Below are 17022 nucleotides of genomic sequence, written 5' to 3' on the forward strand. Positions count from 1 at the left end.
CCCAGCGGCCCTGCAATTCCGGACATGCGGCGCGTCTTTTAAGATCACAGCATGTCCGTTTACCTTGCGGCGCCGCTGCGCCGCCGCAAGGTAAAGCACAGAGCCCTATGCGAGGGGTGCGATGATGCCGGATGTGTGCAATGAACACATCCGGCATCATCGCGTCACAGAAGGGGGCGGAGCTTAGGGCGGAGCGGGTTTGCCGCTCTGTCCAAACCGTCGGCCATCCTGAAGGTGGACACATACCCTTAGAGAAAGCAAACGATACATTTTTGGTATCATTGTAATTGTACTGACATGAAAAATCACGTTGACAGATTTTTACAATGATCACTGTAAAATCAAAACCCAAAAAGCAATGACAGAATGACAGAATTGTGTTTTTGTTTTACCACACATCATTATTTCCCCTCTTTTCTGGTATGTTGTGAAATTAATGGTGGCATTAAAAACTACAACACATCCCACAAAAATCAAAACCATCACATGGGCATGTTGGTGGAATAATAAACTAATTATTGCTCTTGGAAAAATGGGAGGAAAAAATGGAAGCATAAAATCGGAAAATCGACGGTTTAGAAGGGGTTAAAGTAATGGACGTAGAGAAAGATTCATGTGCTGTGAATTAGTTATTTAAATGATCTCATTTGATTAACTGACTAAGTGAAAACCAGCAGGCTTTGTTTTTCACAGTGGGAAAAAATGGTTTATTTGGCAGGTGAATGGTAAAGCAGCCATTGTTTGGTGAGTTTGCACAAACTGTAGTGAATCTGAATTAATGTATTGCGAAGCAACAGTAGTAAAGACTGATACTTGCAGCACATGTATGTGAATAATGGGGAACTGCATGAAATGACTGAAAGCTATCCAATTTAAATACATGATCTGTGATTGTGAGGTACTCGCACATGCCAAACCTAAGGGCTCAGTCAGATGTCTGAGATTTTTCACAAAAAAATGTTGTGAGTTTCATCAGTGCCTTTGATCAAAGTTTGGTCAGTGTGTCAATTTTGCCATCAGAGACTGGTCCGAGTTTCCTCAGTGTTGGTGTATGTGTGGTGTTTTGGTTTTTTTTTTTGTTCTTTATTTCTGATGACCTCTGAATTTGTTGTTGGAGTCCATCACTACTAACCTGACGACCAAATAAAGTTCTGAACTTTGTTCAACGACCAGCGATATCACAGCAGGATCCTGATCGCTGCTGCCTGCCAAACACAACGATATCGCTATCCAAGACGCTGCAACGTCACGGATCGCTAGCGATATCGTTTAGTGTGAAGGTACCTTTACATTGGCAATTGTAAAATTTAATACATGCTATTAACTAAATTTCTGACTAGCGTCTCCGCAAACGAAATTGACATACTGCCGTCTGGAAAGACGCGCCGCATATAAGTATCCGCAGGCGCACATACACGCATAGTGGAGATGGGATTTCTAGACATCCCATCCACTATGCTATCGCAGCTGGCCGCTGCGGGGTTGACGCTGCATAAATACCCAGCGTCAAACCCGCAGCAGTTCCTGATTGTGGGCGCATACCCTAAAGGGTTCAGGGTTTACTGAAAACAAGTAATTGTCTGTCCACAGGAAAGGTGATAATCTGCTGGTGTCACATCAATCAGTATGTGGCACCTTTTATCGCTGTTTTAGAATTAGCAACAATGCATGTACTCGGGGCCGGTTTTAGGCTATGTGCACACGTTGCGGATTGGGGTGCAGAATTTTCTGCACAAAATCTGCATCTCCTGGCAGAAAACCCAGGTGCAGATTTGATGCGTTGTTTTTTTTTTAATGCGGATTTTGTGCGTTTTTGTTGCTGATTTAATGCGTTTTTTACTCCTGCGGATTTCTATAATGGAAGGGTGCAGAAACGCTGCAGATCCACACAAAAGTGACATGCTCCTTCTTTTGATCCGCAGTGTTTTCCATGCGGAATTTTCCGCACCATTAGCACAGCATTTTTTTTTTCCTATTGATTTATATTGTACTGTAAATCACTTTACGGATCTGCAGCGTTTCTGCGCGGAAAAAAACGCTGCGGATCCGCACTAAATCCGCATCGTGTGCACATAGCCTTAGATAAATTGGGGCCCTAGGCAAACGTTTAAAATGAGGCCCCCAATGCTCACATATTGCTCCATGACACTCAAACATTTCAATTGTATTTATATGCGTTGAGTTCAGGCGGTTTAATGAGTGTGATCAACAATACTGAAGTCGCTTGGTTCTTGTTTCCCGGCCTCTCATGCACTTAAATGCATACATGGCACACATTTATATACACATACATGTACATGGCACCAGAGGTGTATCTAGGGTTTCTGGCACCCGGGGCAAGAATTCAGTTTGGTGCCCCCCCCCCCCTCCACCAAGGACATATGCGATTTGCACACTTAGTCATGTACCCACGAGCTCCTCTCCCTAATGCTCTCAATGTTCAGTGAAAAACTGAGAGAAGCAGAAGAGAAGCTCGTTGTCACAGGACCATATGTATGAAAATCGCATATGAGTGAAGTGTCCATGTGACGACCAGTGGAACCTGCAGAGATGAATCCTGACATCGCAGGCTTCTGAAGTCTCACAACTAGGGTTGAGCGAAACGGGTCGATCATTTTCAAAAGTCGCCGACTTTTGGCTAAGTCGGCGTCTCATGAAACCCGATCCGACCCCTGTGCTTGTCGGCCATGCGGTACGCGACTTTCGCGCCAAAGTCGCGTTTCAATGACGCGAAAAGCGCCATTTCTCAGCCAATGAAGGTGAACGCAGAGTGTGGGCAGCGTGATGACATAGATCCTGGTCCCCACCATCTTAGAGAAGGGCATTGCAGTGATTGGCTTGCTGTCTGCGGCGTCACAGGGGCTATAAAGGGGCGTTCCCGCCGACCGCCATCTTACTGCTGCTGATCTGAGCTTAGGGACAGGTTGCTGCCGCTTCGTCAGAAGCAGGGAGAGCGTTAGGCAGGGTCCACTAACCACCAAACCGCTTGTGCTGCAGCGATTTCCACTGTCCAACACCACCTTCGGTGTGCAGGGACTGTGGAAGCTATTTTTTTTTTTTTTTTCCCCTCAGCGCTGTAGCTCATTGGGCTGCCCTAGAAGGCTCCGTGATAGCTGTATTGCTGTGTGTACGCCACTGTGGAAACCAACTGCTTTTTTCAAAGCACATATCCTCTTGTTCCTTCCTTTCTGCACAGCTATCTTTTTTGTTTGTCCACACTTTTTATTTAATTTGTGCATCAGTCCACTCCTATTGCTGCCTGCCATACCTGGCTTACATTACTGCAGGGAGATAGTAATTGTAGGACAGTTTTTTTTTTTTTTTTGTTTTTTTTGTGGGAGATTAAGATTGGCATTTCTGCTACAGTGCCATCCCTGTGTGTGCCATCTCTCACTGAGTGGGCCATAGAAAGCCTATTTATTTTTTCCTTGATTTGTGTTCTAAAATCTACCTCAACACAAAAACACTACATCAATCAGTGGGAGAAAAATATTGGCCTCAGTCAGGGCTTGTGTGCCACTGCTGTGTGTGCTATCTCTCATTCAGTGGGCTATAGAAAGCCTATTTATTTATTTATTTTTTTTCTTATTATTTGGTTTCTAAAGTCTCCCTGAAAAAAAAAAATAAAAAATAAAAAAACAGTGGGAGAGTAATATTGCCCTTTCAGCTTGTGTGCCAGTCTTGACTCCTGGGTGTGCCACCTCTCTCTCTCTAATTGTGGGCCATAGAAAGCCTATTTTTTTTTTTTTTAAATATTATTGGGTTTCTAAAGTCTCCCTTAAAAAACAAAAAATACATAAAAAAACAGTGGGAGAGTAATATTGCCCTTTCAGCTTGTGTGCCAGTCTTGACTCCTGGGTGTGCCACCTCTCTCTCTCATTCAGTGGGCCATAGAAAGGCTATTTTTTTTTGTGGTTTTTTTAATATTATTTGGTTTCTAAAGTCTCCCTGAAATAAAAAAAAAACTTAAAAAAAACAGTGGGAGAGTAATATTGCCCTTTCAGCTTGTGCGCCAGTCTTGACTCCTGGGTGTGCCACCTCTCTCTCTCTAATTGTGGGCCATAGAAAGCCTATTTTTTTTTTTTTTTAAATATTATTGGGTTTCTAAAGTCTCCCTTAAAAAACAAAAAATACATAAAAAAACAGTGGGAGAGTAATATTGCCCTTTCAGCTTGTGTGCCAGTCTTGACTCCTGGGTGTGCCACCTCTCTCATTCAGTGGGCCATAGAAAGCATTTTTTTTTTTTTTCCTTGATTTGTGTTCTAAAATCTACCTCAACACAAAAACACTACATCAATCAGTGGGAGAAAAATATTGGCCTCAGTCAGGGCTTGTGTGCCACTGCTGTGTGTGCTATCTCTCATTCAGTGGGCTATAGAAAGCCTATTTATTTATTTATTTTTTTTTCTTATTATTTGGTTTCTAAAGTCTCCCTGAAAAAAAAAAAAAAAAAACATAAAAAAACAGTGGGAGAGTAATATTGCCCTTTCAGCTTGTGTGCCAGTCTTGACTCCTGGGTGTGCCACCTCTCTCTCATTCAGTGGGCTATAGAAAGCATTTTTTTTTTTTCCTTGATTTGTGTTCTAAAATCTACCTCAACACAAAAACACTACATCAATCAGTGGGAGAAAAATATTGGCCTCAGTCAGGGCTTGTGTGCCACTGCTGTGTGTGCTATCTCTCATTCAGTGGGCTATAGAAAGCCTATTTATTTATTTATTTATTTTTTTTCTTATTATTTGGTTTCTAAAGTCTCCCTGAAAAAAAAAAAAAAAAAAATAAAAAAACAGTGGGAGAGTAATATTGCCTTTTCAGCTTGTGTGCCAGTCTTGACTCCTGGGTGTGCCACCTCTCTCTCTCATTCAGTGGGCCATAGAAAGGCTATTTTTTTTTGTGGTTTTTTTAATATTATTTGGTTTCTAAAGTCTCCCTGAAATAAAAAAAAAACTTAAAAAAACAGTGGGAGAGTAATATTGCCCTTTCAGCTTGTGCGCCAGTCTTGACTCCTGGGTGTGCCACCTCTCTCTCTCTAATTGTGGGCCATAGAAAGCCTTTTTTTTTTTTTTTTTAATATTATTTGGTTTCTAAAGTCTCCCTGAGAAAAAAAAAAAAAAAATTAGGTGGGAGATTAATATTGACATTAGTGCTTGAGTGACAGTCCTGCGTGTGTGTCATCTCTGTGATTTTGTGCCACAGAAAACAGAGTGTGTAACATTGTGCCTGATTTTCCTTGTGGTCTCACCAACCTGTTAAGGGATATTGAAATCATACTGAAGTTATAGCTCACCGTGTAAGTTGTTTGACAGCAACAAATAAAGTTACTTTGGTTAAGATTTTAAAACAATGAGGAAGTCTGGTGCAAGAGGTCGTCGTGGGCGTTCATTGTCAGCTGGTAATGATGGTAGTGGTAGTGGAGCATCAGGTGGTCGTGGGGATAAAAATATTCCACCTAAGTCTGGAGCTGTGGAGCCAGTTTCGTCGTCAGGCTACACAAGGCCTCGAACGCTCTCTTTTCTGGGAGTAGGAAAACCGCTTTTAAAGGCGGAGCAGCAACAGCAAGTTTTGGCTTACATTGCAGACTCAGCCTCTAGCTCTTTTGCCTCCTCTTCCGAAACTGGTAAATGTAAAAGCAGCGCGTCGCTTGTGGATGTTCACGGTCAGGGACAAGTCGCTTCCTTGTCCTCCTCAGCAAAAACTACAACAAGAGAGAAGGATGCAGCAGGCGACACAACGGGTCACTCCATGGAGCTCTTTACACATACCGTCCCTGGCTTAGAAAGTGAAACATTTAACAGGCCATGCCCATTACAAGTATATTCTGACATGGAGTGCACTGATGCACAGCCACAGCCAGAGTACTATGCTGCTCCTTTGACTCAGACCACCACATTGCCCTCTCAGGGTACAGATCCACAATCAGACCCTGATGAGACTATGTTGCCCCGCCACGAACGCTATACCACCGACCGACACAGTGACACAGACGAAGTTGCACACGAGCTCGAAGAGGAGGTAATAGATGACCCAGTTATTGACCCTGATTGGCAGCCATTGGGGGAACAGGGTGCAGGCGGCAGTAGGTCAGAAGCGGAGGTGGAGGAGGGGCCGCAGCAGGCATCAACATCGCAACAGGTTCCATCTGCCGGGCCCGTATCTGGCCCAAAACGCGTGTCAAAGCCAAAACCTGTTGGAGCACAGCGTTGCCATCCGGTTAAAGCTCAGTCTGCAATCCCTGAAAAGGGATCCGAGTCTAGGAAGAGTGCAGTCTGGCATTTTTTTAAACAACATCCAACTGATCAGCGCAAAGTCATCTGTCAAAAATGTTCAACTAGCTTAAGCAGAGGTCAGAATCTGAAAAGTCTAAATACTAGTTGTATGCATAGACACTTAACCACCATGCATTTTCAAGCCTGGACTAACTACCAAACGTCCCTCAAGGTTGTAGCACCCTCGGCCAATGAAGCTAGTCAGCAACGCAACATCCCTTCCGTCACTGTAAGGCCACCATTTTCCGCACCACCGGCAGTATCTGTGCAGGTTTCTTTGCCAGCCAAAAGCAGTCAGGGTCAGGGAATCACCAGTTTTGTAGGAGGAAATATTGCATCTAGGGCACCGGCGGAAACAATACCGTCTCCAACCGTCTCTCAGTCTGCCATGTACACCGGCACACCCGAAAGTTCCACGATCTCCAGCTCTCCAGTCCAGCTCACCCTACATGAGACTCTGGTTAGAAAAAGGAAGTACTTATCCTCGCATCCGCGTACACAGGGTTTTAACGCCCACATAGCTAGACTAATCTCGTTAGAGATGATGCCCTACCGGTTAGTTGAAAGCGAAGCTTTCAAAGCCCTGATGGAGTACGCTGAACCACGATACGAGCTACCCAGTCGACACTTTTTTTCCAGAAAAGCCATCCCAGCCCTGCACCAGCATGTTAAACAGCGCATCGTCCATGCACTCAGGCAATCTGTGAGTACAAAGGTGCACCTGACTACAGATGCATGGACCAGTAGGCATGGCCAGGGACGTTATGTGTCCATCACGGCACACTGGGTGAATGTGGTGGATGCAGGGTCCACAGGCGACATCAATTTAGGGACAGTTGTGCCTAGCCCACGGTCTAGGAAACAGTTGGCTGTAGGCGTTCGCACCCCCTCCTCCTCCTCCTCCTCGGCCTCCTGCAGAAGCTACAGCTCTTCCACAGAACGCAGTCTGCCAACCACTCCATCGGCAGATGACACTGTTGCACACCAGTTGTCCCATTATGGGCCAGCTACTGCCAAGCGTCAGCAGGCTGTATTGGCTATGAAGTGTTTGGGCGACAACAGACACACCGCGGAAGTTTTATCCGAGTTCTTGCAACAAGAAACGCAGTCGTGGCTGGGCACAGTAGATCTTGAGGCAGGCAAGGTAGTGAGTGATAACGGAAGGAATTTCATGGCTGCCATCTCCCTTTCCCAACTGAAACACATTCCTTGCCTGGCTCACACCTTAAACCTGGTGGTGCAGTGCTTATTGAAAACTTATCCTGGGTTCTCCGACCTGCTCCTCAAAGTGCGTGCACTTTGCTCACATATCCGACGTTCGCCTGTACACGCCAGCCGTATGCAGACCTATCAGCGGTCTTTGAACCTTCCCCAGCATCGCCTAATCATAGACGTTGCAACAAGGTGGAACTCAACACTGCACATGCTTCAGAGACTGTGCGAACAGAGGCGTGCTGTTATTTATTTGTGGGAGGATACACGGGCAGGCAGTAGGATGGCAGACATGGAGTTGTCAGGTGTGCAGTGGTCTAAGATACAAGACATGTGTCAAGTCCTTCAGTGTTTTGAGGAATGCACACGGCTGGTTAGTGCAGACAACACCGTAATAAGCATGAGCATCCCCCTAATGCGTCTGCTGATGCAAAGTTTGACGCACATAAAGGAGCAGGCGTCTGCACCAGAGGAAGAGGAAAGCCTTGATGACAGTCAGCCATTGTCTGGTCAGGGCAGTGTACAGGATGAGGTAGCGGGCGAAGAGGAGGTGGAGGACGAGGAGGATGATGGGGATGAGTATATTTTTAATGCCGAACCTTTCCCGGGGGCACAGGAAATTGGTTGCGTGTCACGGCCGGGTTCTGGTTTTTTGAGGGACACAAGTGACGTAGATTTGCCTGCAACTGCCCCTCAACCAATCACAACCGGAGATTTGACAACTGGAACTTTGGCCCACATGGCGGATTATGCCTTACGTATCCTAAAAAGGGACACACGCATTACGAAAATGATGAACGATGACGATTACTGGTTGGCCTGCCTCCTTGATCCACGCTATAAAGGCAAATTGCAAAATATTATGCCACATGAGAACTTGGAACTAATATTAGCAACCAAACAATCAACTCTTGTTGACCGTTTGCTTCAGGCATTCCCAGCACACAGCGCACGTGATCGTTCTCACACGAGCTCCAGGGGGCAGCAGACTAGGAGTGTTAGGGGTGCACACATCAGAAGTGGCGTTGGACAGAGGGGTTTTCTGACCAGGTTGTGGAGTGATTTTGCTATGACCGCAGACAGGACAGGTACTGCTGCATCAATTGAAAGTGACAGGAGACAACATTTGTCCAGTATGGTTACTAACTATTTTTCATCCCTTATCGATGTTCTCCCTCAACCGTCATTCCCATTTGATTACTGGGCCTCCAAATTAGACACCTGGCCAGAATTGGCAGAATATGCATTGCAGGAGCTTGCTTGCCCGGCAGCAAGTGTCCTATCAGAAAGAGTATTCAGTGCTGCAGGTTCAATATTAACCGAAAAAAGGACTCGTCTGGCTACCCAAAATGTTGACGATCTAACATTCATTAAAATGAACCACAACTGGATTTCGAAATCTTTTGCCCCACCTTGCCCGGCCGACACCTAGCTTTCCTATGAAAAGCTCTTGCCTGTGAATTACTTTTCTAATGTCTAATTTGCTGCAGCTGATTGTACAGCATATGACATGTTTACACCTCCCTAAATGGCAAAACTCCCCACACGGGGCCGTGGTATCGCGACTTGGCGCAAGCACCCGTGAGACTGCTGTTTGTCTGAAGAGGTGGGTGTGCTCGCTTTTGGTTGACGGCATTGCTACTGGGTCCCTCATAGTACAATGTAGTGTCTCTGGCGGTGGTGGTGCGCACCCAACGTCAGACACACCGTTGTAACATGAGGGGCCCTGGGGCGGTCCCGCCGGCCTCAAGAGAGTTCCCCCCTACCCCAGCTCAAAATGTGCTCTACCACGTGCAAAATTATGTCGCACAGCTCCACCAATCTTTAGTCTATTCGCTGACATCATTCAATGTCTGGCACTGACAATACAAATTTGTAGACATCTATGATGCAACTTAAAGTAGTCTGTGTCTGTGTCCTATATTGGCACCATTAAATAGTTACTGCCAAATTACTATGTCAGAAACTCAGCAGATGAGCCCACCCCTGTACCTAAGTATGCCACCTTTTTTTTTGTTTTGGTTGTTTTGCGAGACATTAACATCTATTTATATTTTGGGAGTACTGGGACAGACACTCCTTGCACTACTCCTCCACTCACCACCAAGCTGCCCGTGTATCCATGTAACCGCTGTAAAACTGCCATGAGCCTATTGTTTGTTATTTTAGGCCTTTGAAGCCTGTCTGCGGTCCCTCCTTCCACTAGTCCTCCACTGACCAGACCACTGCTGCCCGTGTACCCCTGGAACCAATTATAAAGTGCCTACAGCCAGCCCATTTTTTTATGTTAGGCCTTTGAAGCCTGTCTGCGGTCCCTCCTTCCACTAGTCCTCCACTGGCCAGACCACTGCTGCCCGTGTACCCCTGGAACCAATTATAAAGTGCCTACAGCCAGCCCATTTTCTTATGTTAGGCCTTTGAAGCCTGTCTGCGGTCCCTACTTTAAATACTCCTCCACTGACCACCAAGCTGCCTGCCCGTGTATCCATGTAACCGCTGTAAAACTGCCATGAGCCTATTGTTTGTTATGTTAGGCCTTTGATAGCCTGTCTGCGGTCCCTACTTTAAATACTCCTCCACTCACCACCAAGCTGCCTGTGTATCCATGTAACCGCTGTAAAACTGCAATGAGCCTATTGTTTGTTATTTTAGGCCTTTGATAGCCTGTCTGCGGCCCCTACTTGCAATACTCCTCCACTGACCACAATGCTGCCTGGAGTGCCTGCCTGTGTATCCATGTAACCGATGTAAAACTGCCATGACTGCCTACTGTTTGTTATTTTAGGCCTTTGATAGCCTGTCTGCGGCCCCTACTTGCAATACTCCTCCACTGACCACAATGCTGCCTGGAGTGCCTGCCTGTGTATCCATGTAACCGATGTAAAACTGCCATGACTGCCTACTGTTTGTTATTTTAGGCCTTTGATAGCCTGTCTGCGGCCCCTACTTGCAATACTCCTCCACTGACCACAATGCTGCCTGGAGTGCCTGCCTGTGTATCCATGTAACCGATGTAAAACTGCCATGACTGCCTACTGTTTGTTATTTTAGGCCTTTGATAGCCTGTCTGCGGCCCCTACTTGCAATACTCCTTCACTGGCCACAATGCTGCCTGGAGTGCCTGCCTGTGTATCCATGTAACCGATGTAAAACTGCCATGACTGCCTACTGTTTGTTATTTTAGGCCTTTGATAGCCTGTCTGCGGCCCCTACTTGCAATACTCCTCCACTGACCACAATGCTGCCTGGAGTGCCTGCCTGTGTATCCATGTAACCGATGTAAAACTGCCATGACTGCCTACTGTTTGTTATTTTAGGCCTTTGATAGCCTGTCTGCGGCCCCTACTTGCAATACTCCTCCACTGACCACACCAATGCTGCCCGTGTACCCCTGGAACCTATTTAAAAGTTCATAGAGCCTAGTTATATATTTTATTTACTATTAATAAGGCCATGATGGACTACGCTGTACCACGCTACAAGCTAACCAGTCGACACTTCTTTTGCGAGAAAAGCCATCCCAACCCTCCACCAGCATGTAGAAGACCGCATTGTCCATGCACTCTGGCAATCTGTGAGTACAAAAGTGCACCTGACAACAGACGCATGGACCTGTAGGCATGGCCACGGAAGATTACGTGTCCATTACGGCGCAATGGGTTAATGTGGTGGATGCATGGTCCACAGGGGACAGCCTACTAAGTCTGTCTGCAGTCCCTAATTCAAATTGTCCTCCACTGTCTAAATCGGAGCTTCCACCTTCTGGCTTTCGGCCTATAGTATCAGAAATTAAACTGCATTTGGCCTTCAACTTTGGTTAGGGCCTACTAACGGCTTCTGCCCCTCCCTGGTGTTGCCCTCAACTAAATAAAGCTGAGCTTCAACCTTCTGCTCCAAATTACCATTTTAAAAAATGCAATAGGCTTTTCCGGCCTACTAAAGGTGTCTGTCTGTGTGCCCCTGCCTGGTGTTGTCCTCAACTAAATAAAGCTGAGCTTCAACCTTCTGCTCCAAATTACCATTTTAAAAAATGCAATAGGCTTTTCCGGCCTACTAAAGGTGTCTGTCTGTGTGCCCCTGCCTGGTGTTGTCCTCAACTAAATAAAGCTGAGCTTCAACCTTCTGCTCCAAATTACCATTTTAAAAAATGCAATAGGCTTTTCCGGCCTACTAAAGGTGTCTGCCCCTCCCTGGTGTTGTCCTCAACTGAACAAAGCTGAGCTTCCACATTCTGGCTTTCGCCCTATACTATCAGATATTAAACTGCATTTGGCCTACTAGTGTGGTTAGGCCCTTGAAACAGTGTCTGCTGCTCTTGGGTTTGCTACTCCACTGAACAAAGCAATGCCGCCTGTTTAGTCCTGTTACCAATTTTGAACTGCATGTAGCCTACTTTATTCTTTGGCCCTATATCTGTTTCCTCCTCATCCTGCCCATTGCCCAGCCACTGCTAAATGAGTCTGCTGGTACATTGACCTAGACCACTACATTCCCCTTGTACTCTACACAGCCAGAATCTGACCCTGCTGAAAGTAAGGTTCCCCTTCCCGCATGTTATACCACCTTACACAGGGACAAAGAGGAAGGTGCAGATGAAAGTGCAGGTTCCTTCATCAGGTGGGGGGGCATACTCGTTGGCGACGTCACTGGCACAGGGCCCCTCAGAGTACGCAAAAGTGTCGCTGCTGGTGGGAGGCGCCCCCGCCATGCAAACACACCGCCGTACTTTGAGGGGCCCTGTGCCAGTGGCAATGCGAACGAGTGGGCCCCCCCCTGCTTGCTCAGGATCACAGCACTTGCAACTTTTAAATACTTACCTTTCCCTGCAACACCGCCGTGACGTAGTCCGCATTTCCTGGGCCCACGAAAAACTTGAGCCAGCCCTACTCCCCCCACAACTTTCCCCCAATTCCCTATGCCCAACTATTATTATACAGTTAATTAAGATTGGCAAGCTTCAGAAACAAGAATGGATGTTTTTGGCATTAAAATGGGCACTGTAGGTGTTTTCCTGGCCTCCACTCACTGCCGACTATGCTTCCCCATTGACTTGCATTGGGTTTCGTGTTTCGGTCGATCCCCGACTTTTAGCGATAATCGGCCGACTGCACTCGACTCGACTCTGGACAAAATCGGGTTTCCCAAAACCCTACTCGATCTTAAAAAAATGAAAGTCGCTCAACCCTACTCACAACTCATGCACTGCACACTTTTAGGATTCTCCCTTGCCGGTCGACAGTCATGTCAGCACAAGCATGCGATTTGTATACCTCTGGCCACATTCCGACTAGAAGGGCCCGGCCTCGCTCAGTTCGTTTTCATTGAGTGACTCCACACATGTCTAGTCCGCACATGACCGCATGTATGTAAATCCCCAGCACGAGAGAATTTTGACAGCGTGCAGTGCGCACTGTGAGAACTCAGAAGTCTGCAGTCACAAAGAATAACTGCAGACTCATTACAAACCTGGACATCCCCTTTAATGCTCCTAACGTAAATAAAAACATGAGTTAGTCAGTATCACAAATAACATTTACATCCAGGTACCTTATAGATGATGCTGTCTCTGGAGCCGTTCTTCTTTTCTTCATCCATCTTGTCCAGACCGCATGATGAGTTTTCTCATACACAGCCGTCTCTGCAGACTTCTATCTTCTCCGCTCTTTTGCAGAAAATCTCCACATGATGCCCTTAAAGATAGAAGTGTCATTATAATGTTCCCGAATAAAAAAAAAATTGCCCCTCACTATATTGTCTGCATAAAATATGACCCCCACATTGTCCCTCTTATGGTACATGCTCTTTACACTGACCTCTCCTTTCCATACTGGCCCCCTCTTCACACTGTCCTCTCACACTGTGTCCCCCCTATAGGGCCCAGTATTTATACTGTACCCTCCCATCACACTCCCCCCTCCTTGGCATACTGTCCCCTCCTGGCTGTGCCCTTACACTGACCCCCATGCTACGCATGCACACATCCCAACACCCTCACTCCCCGTACTCTGTCCACATACGTTTTTCACATCGCTACTCATACTGTGTCTGCATACATTCCCCCGTTTGCTCCCCATACTGTCTGCACCCATCCCCCCCCATACTGTTTCCTCATAGGGTGTGTGTCCACGGTCAGTAAACGCTGCTTGTTTGACGCTGCGCAGAGCTGCACGTCAAACACGCAGCGTCCAGATGTTCCAGCATAGTGGAGGGGATTTGTGGAAACCCGCACGCGGCGGGCCTGCGACTCCGGACATGCTGCGCATCTTTTCAGATCACAGCATGTCCGTTCACCTTGCGGGGACGCAGCGTCCCCGCAAGGCATAACACAGGGCCCTATGGGATGGGTGCGATGATCCCGGATGTGTACAGTTAACACATCCGGCATCATCGCATCCCAGAATGGGATACCGCCGGCCATCCTGAACATGGACACGCAGCCATATATGCCCCCCATTCCCCGGTACTGTTTCCTCATACATGCCCCCATTCCCCCGTACTGTTTCCTCATCCATGCCCCCCATCTCCCCCTTTGCTCTTCATTTTGTGTCCTCAAATATCCCCACCATCCCCACTACAAATCTCCCCACACACAATAAATAACCCCATCCCCACTCCAAATCTCCCCCACACATTAAATCCCCCCCATCCCCATGACAAATCTCCCCCCACACACATTCAATGCCCCATCTCCACTACAATTCTCCCCACACACAATAAATCCCCCCATCTCCACTCATATTAAATCTGCCCCATCCAATAATAAATTCCCCCCATCCACACTCGCATTAAATCTCCCCCCCCACAATAAATCCCACCATCCCCACTCACATTAAATCCCCCCCATTCCCACTCACATTAACTCTCCCCCCTGCACCTTCGGTGTCTTCAGCTCCACTGGAGCACTTTACCACCGATCTGCGTCTCTGACTGCTCTGCAGCGCGAGCGAGTAAAGTCAGCAGCGTGATCACATGACCTGATCACGCTGCTGGCGTCGCTCTGACCCGGCAGTCAGAGCTTCAATTGTACTCGCATCTCAGATGCAGTACAATTGAACACTGGGGGTCGGCGTGCTGCAGCTTCTCTGTGCCGGCTGTCAGCTTGACAGTCGGCACAGAGAACAGCTAACTCCCAGTCCGGGGGGCAGCAGAAATCAGCCGCCGGGGGGACACTGTGGACCGCCACCTTAGGCGGCCCGACCGCGCCCCCCTGCCGGCTGCGCCCGGGGCACATGCCCCAGCTGCCCCCTAGATACGCCTCTGCATGGCACACACTTATACACACAAACACATGCACATGGCGAACACACACTTGTACTCAGACATGTACATGACACACACACGTACATGGCACGCACTTATACACCCATATGGCACACACATACATGTACATGGCACACGCTTATATACACACACACTTATACTCACACATGTACATGGCAAACACTTATACACACATATACATGGCACACATATGCATGTACATGGCATGCACTTATACACACATGTCACACATTTATATACGCACACATACATGACACACACTTATACACAGATGTACATGGCACACACATACATGTACATGACACACGCACACATGCACTTGGGAAACACTTATACACGCATGTACATGGCACGCACTTATAAACACATACATGGCACATATTTATGCACACACATACATACATACATACATACATACATACATACATACATACATACATACATACATACATACATACATACATACATAGCACACACTTATACACACACGTACATGGAAAAATTACACACTGAATAAAGCTAAAACAACCATATGGAAAAATGTAAATACCCATCAAGTGATGACCATAATGTGATGTCTAGCTTAGTTCTGGAGTGAATGGCAGACCATTCGGAGAATAGATGTATACAAAGTAGAAAAAAAGAACTAAGTGGTCTAATACAAAAGTAAGCACCAATATGTGGATAAAGTATCAAAAATGTTTATTAAGGACAAACAAGGAGATAAATCAGTGATGACAGGTAGTAAACAACAGTGCTAATCTGCCAATAACACAAAAGATGACCAGAAAAAGAAAAATAGCAAACTGGCATTAATAAATATTAATGGTGAAACAAACTGACATTAATAAATATTAATGGTGAAACAATCACATGGAAGGGAGTCAATGAATTAACACCAATAGATATGAAATATATAACCATCCCAAAAACTGCACACAATGTGCAAAAAGATACAAGGTGAAAGAGTATGTATAATAAACTTCAGTGTGGCAAAAATACCACAGATGTAATAGATAAATAGAACCACGTAATTCACATAATTCACATATAATGTCAAGTATGTAACAGGCCACTGTAAATAAAGTGCATGTGCTCAGAGAATGTGAAAATCACAGTAGATTACCAGACCATGGAAAGAGTATGAATAAGGCTGTGTGCACACGTAGAAGTTTTTTCGTGATTTCTTTCCCGGTTTTTCGCTATAAAAACGCTATAAAACCGCGAAAAAAACGCTCACGTTAAGCATCCTATTTTATAGAATGCAATCCGCATTTTTTGTGCACATGCTGTGTTGTTTTCTTGAGCGGAATCGCATTCCAGAAAAAAACGCAGCATGTTCATTAAATTTGCAGAATCGCGAGGATTCCGCACACCTAGGAATGCATTGATCTGCTTACTTCCCGCATGGGGCTATGCCCACCATGCGGTAAGTAAGCAGATCATGTGCGGTTGGTACCCAGGGTGGAGGAGAGGAGACTCTCCTCCATGGACTGGGAACCATATAAGTGGTAAAAAAAAGAATTAAAATAAAAAATAGCGATATACTCACCTTCTGGCGGCCTGACTGTTGTGAATTTGCTTTTTGCTCCCTCTAGTGGTTACTAGTTTTTTTGACTCTGGTTTTTCTGTCATTCCTTTTATCCGCACCTGGGTCGTTAGTTAGGGGTGTTGCTATATAAGCTCCCTGGACCTTCAGTTCAATGCCTGGCAACGTAGTTATCAGAGCTAGTCTGCTGTGCTCTTGTCTACTGATCCTGGTTCCAGTTATATCAGCTAAGTCTGCCTTTTGCTTTTTGCTATTTGTTTTGGTTTTGTATTTTTGTCCAGCTTGTTCCAAATCTATATCCTGACCTTTGCTGGAAGCTCTAGGGGGGCTGGTGTTCTCCCCCCGGACCGTTAGACGGTTCGGGGGTTCTTGAATTTCCAGTGTGGATTTTGATAGGGTTTTTGTTGACCATATAAGTTACCTTTCTTTATTCTGCTATCAGTAAGCGGGCCTCTCTGTGCTAAACCTGGTTCATTTCTGTGTTTGTCATTTCCTCTTACCTCACCGTCATTATTTGTGGGGGGCTTCTATCCAGCTTTGGGGTCCCCTTCTCTGGAGGCAAGAAAGGTCTTTGTTTTCCTCTACTAGGGGTAGCTAGATTCTCCGGCTGGCGCGTGTCATCTAGAATCAACGTAGGAATGATCCCCGGCTACTTCTAGTGTTGGCGTTAGGAGTAGATATATGGTCAACCCAGTTACCACTGCCCTATGAGCT

General features: G+C 46.2%; 1 protein-coding gene across 1 annotated transcript in view; it reads left to right on the plus strand.

The window, feature by feature from the left end:
- The first annotated feature begins 618 nt into the window (after positions 1 to 618).
- The window catches only part of LOC143784679 (la-related protein 6-like), a 105039-nt gene continuing 88635 nt past the window's right edge, over positions 619 to 17022 (plus strand). Inside the window, exon 1 of the mRNA XM_077273198.1 lies at positions 619 to 744. The gene's annotated coding sequence lies outside the window, so the exon portion shown is untranslated. The remainder of the gene's footprint in view (positions 745 to 17022) is intronic.

Source organism: Ranitomeya variabilis, chromosome 1 (assembly GCF_051348905.1).
Source record: "Ranitomeya variabilis isolate aRanVar5 chromosome 1, aRanVar5.hap1, whole genome shotgun sequence".
NCBI classification, from domain to species: domain Eukaryota; kingdom Metazoa; phylum Chordata; class Amphibia; order Anura; family Dendrobatidae; genus Ranitomeya; species Ranitomeya variabilis.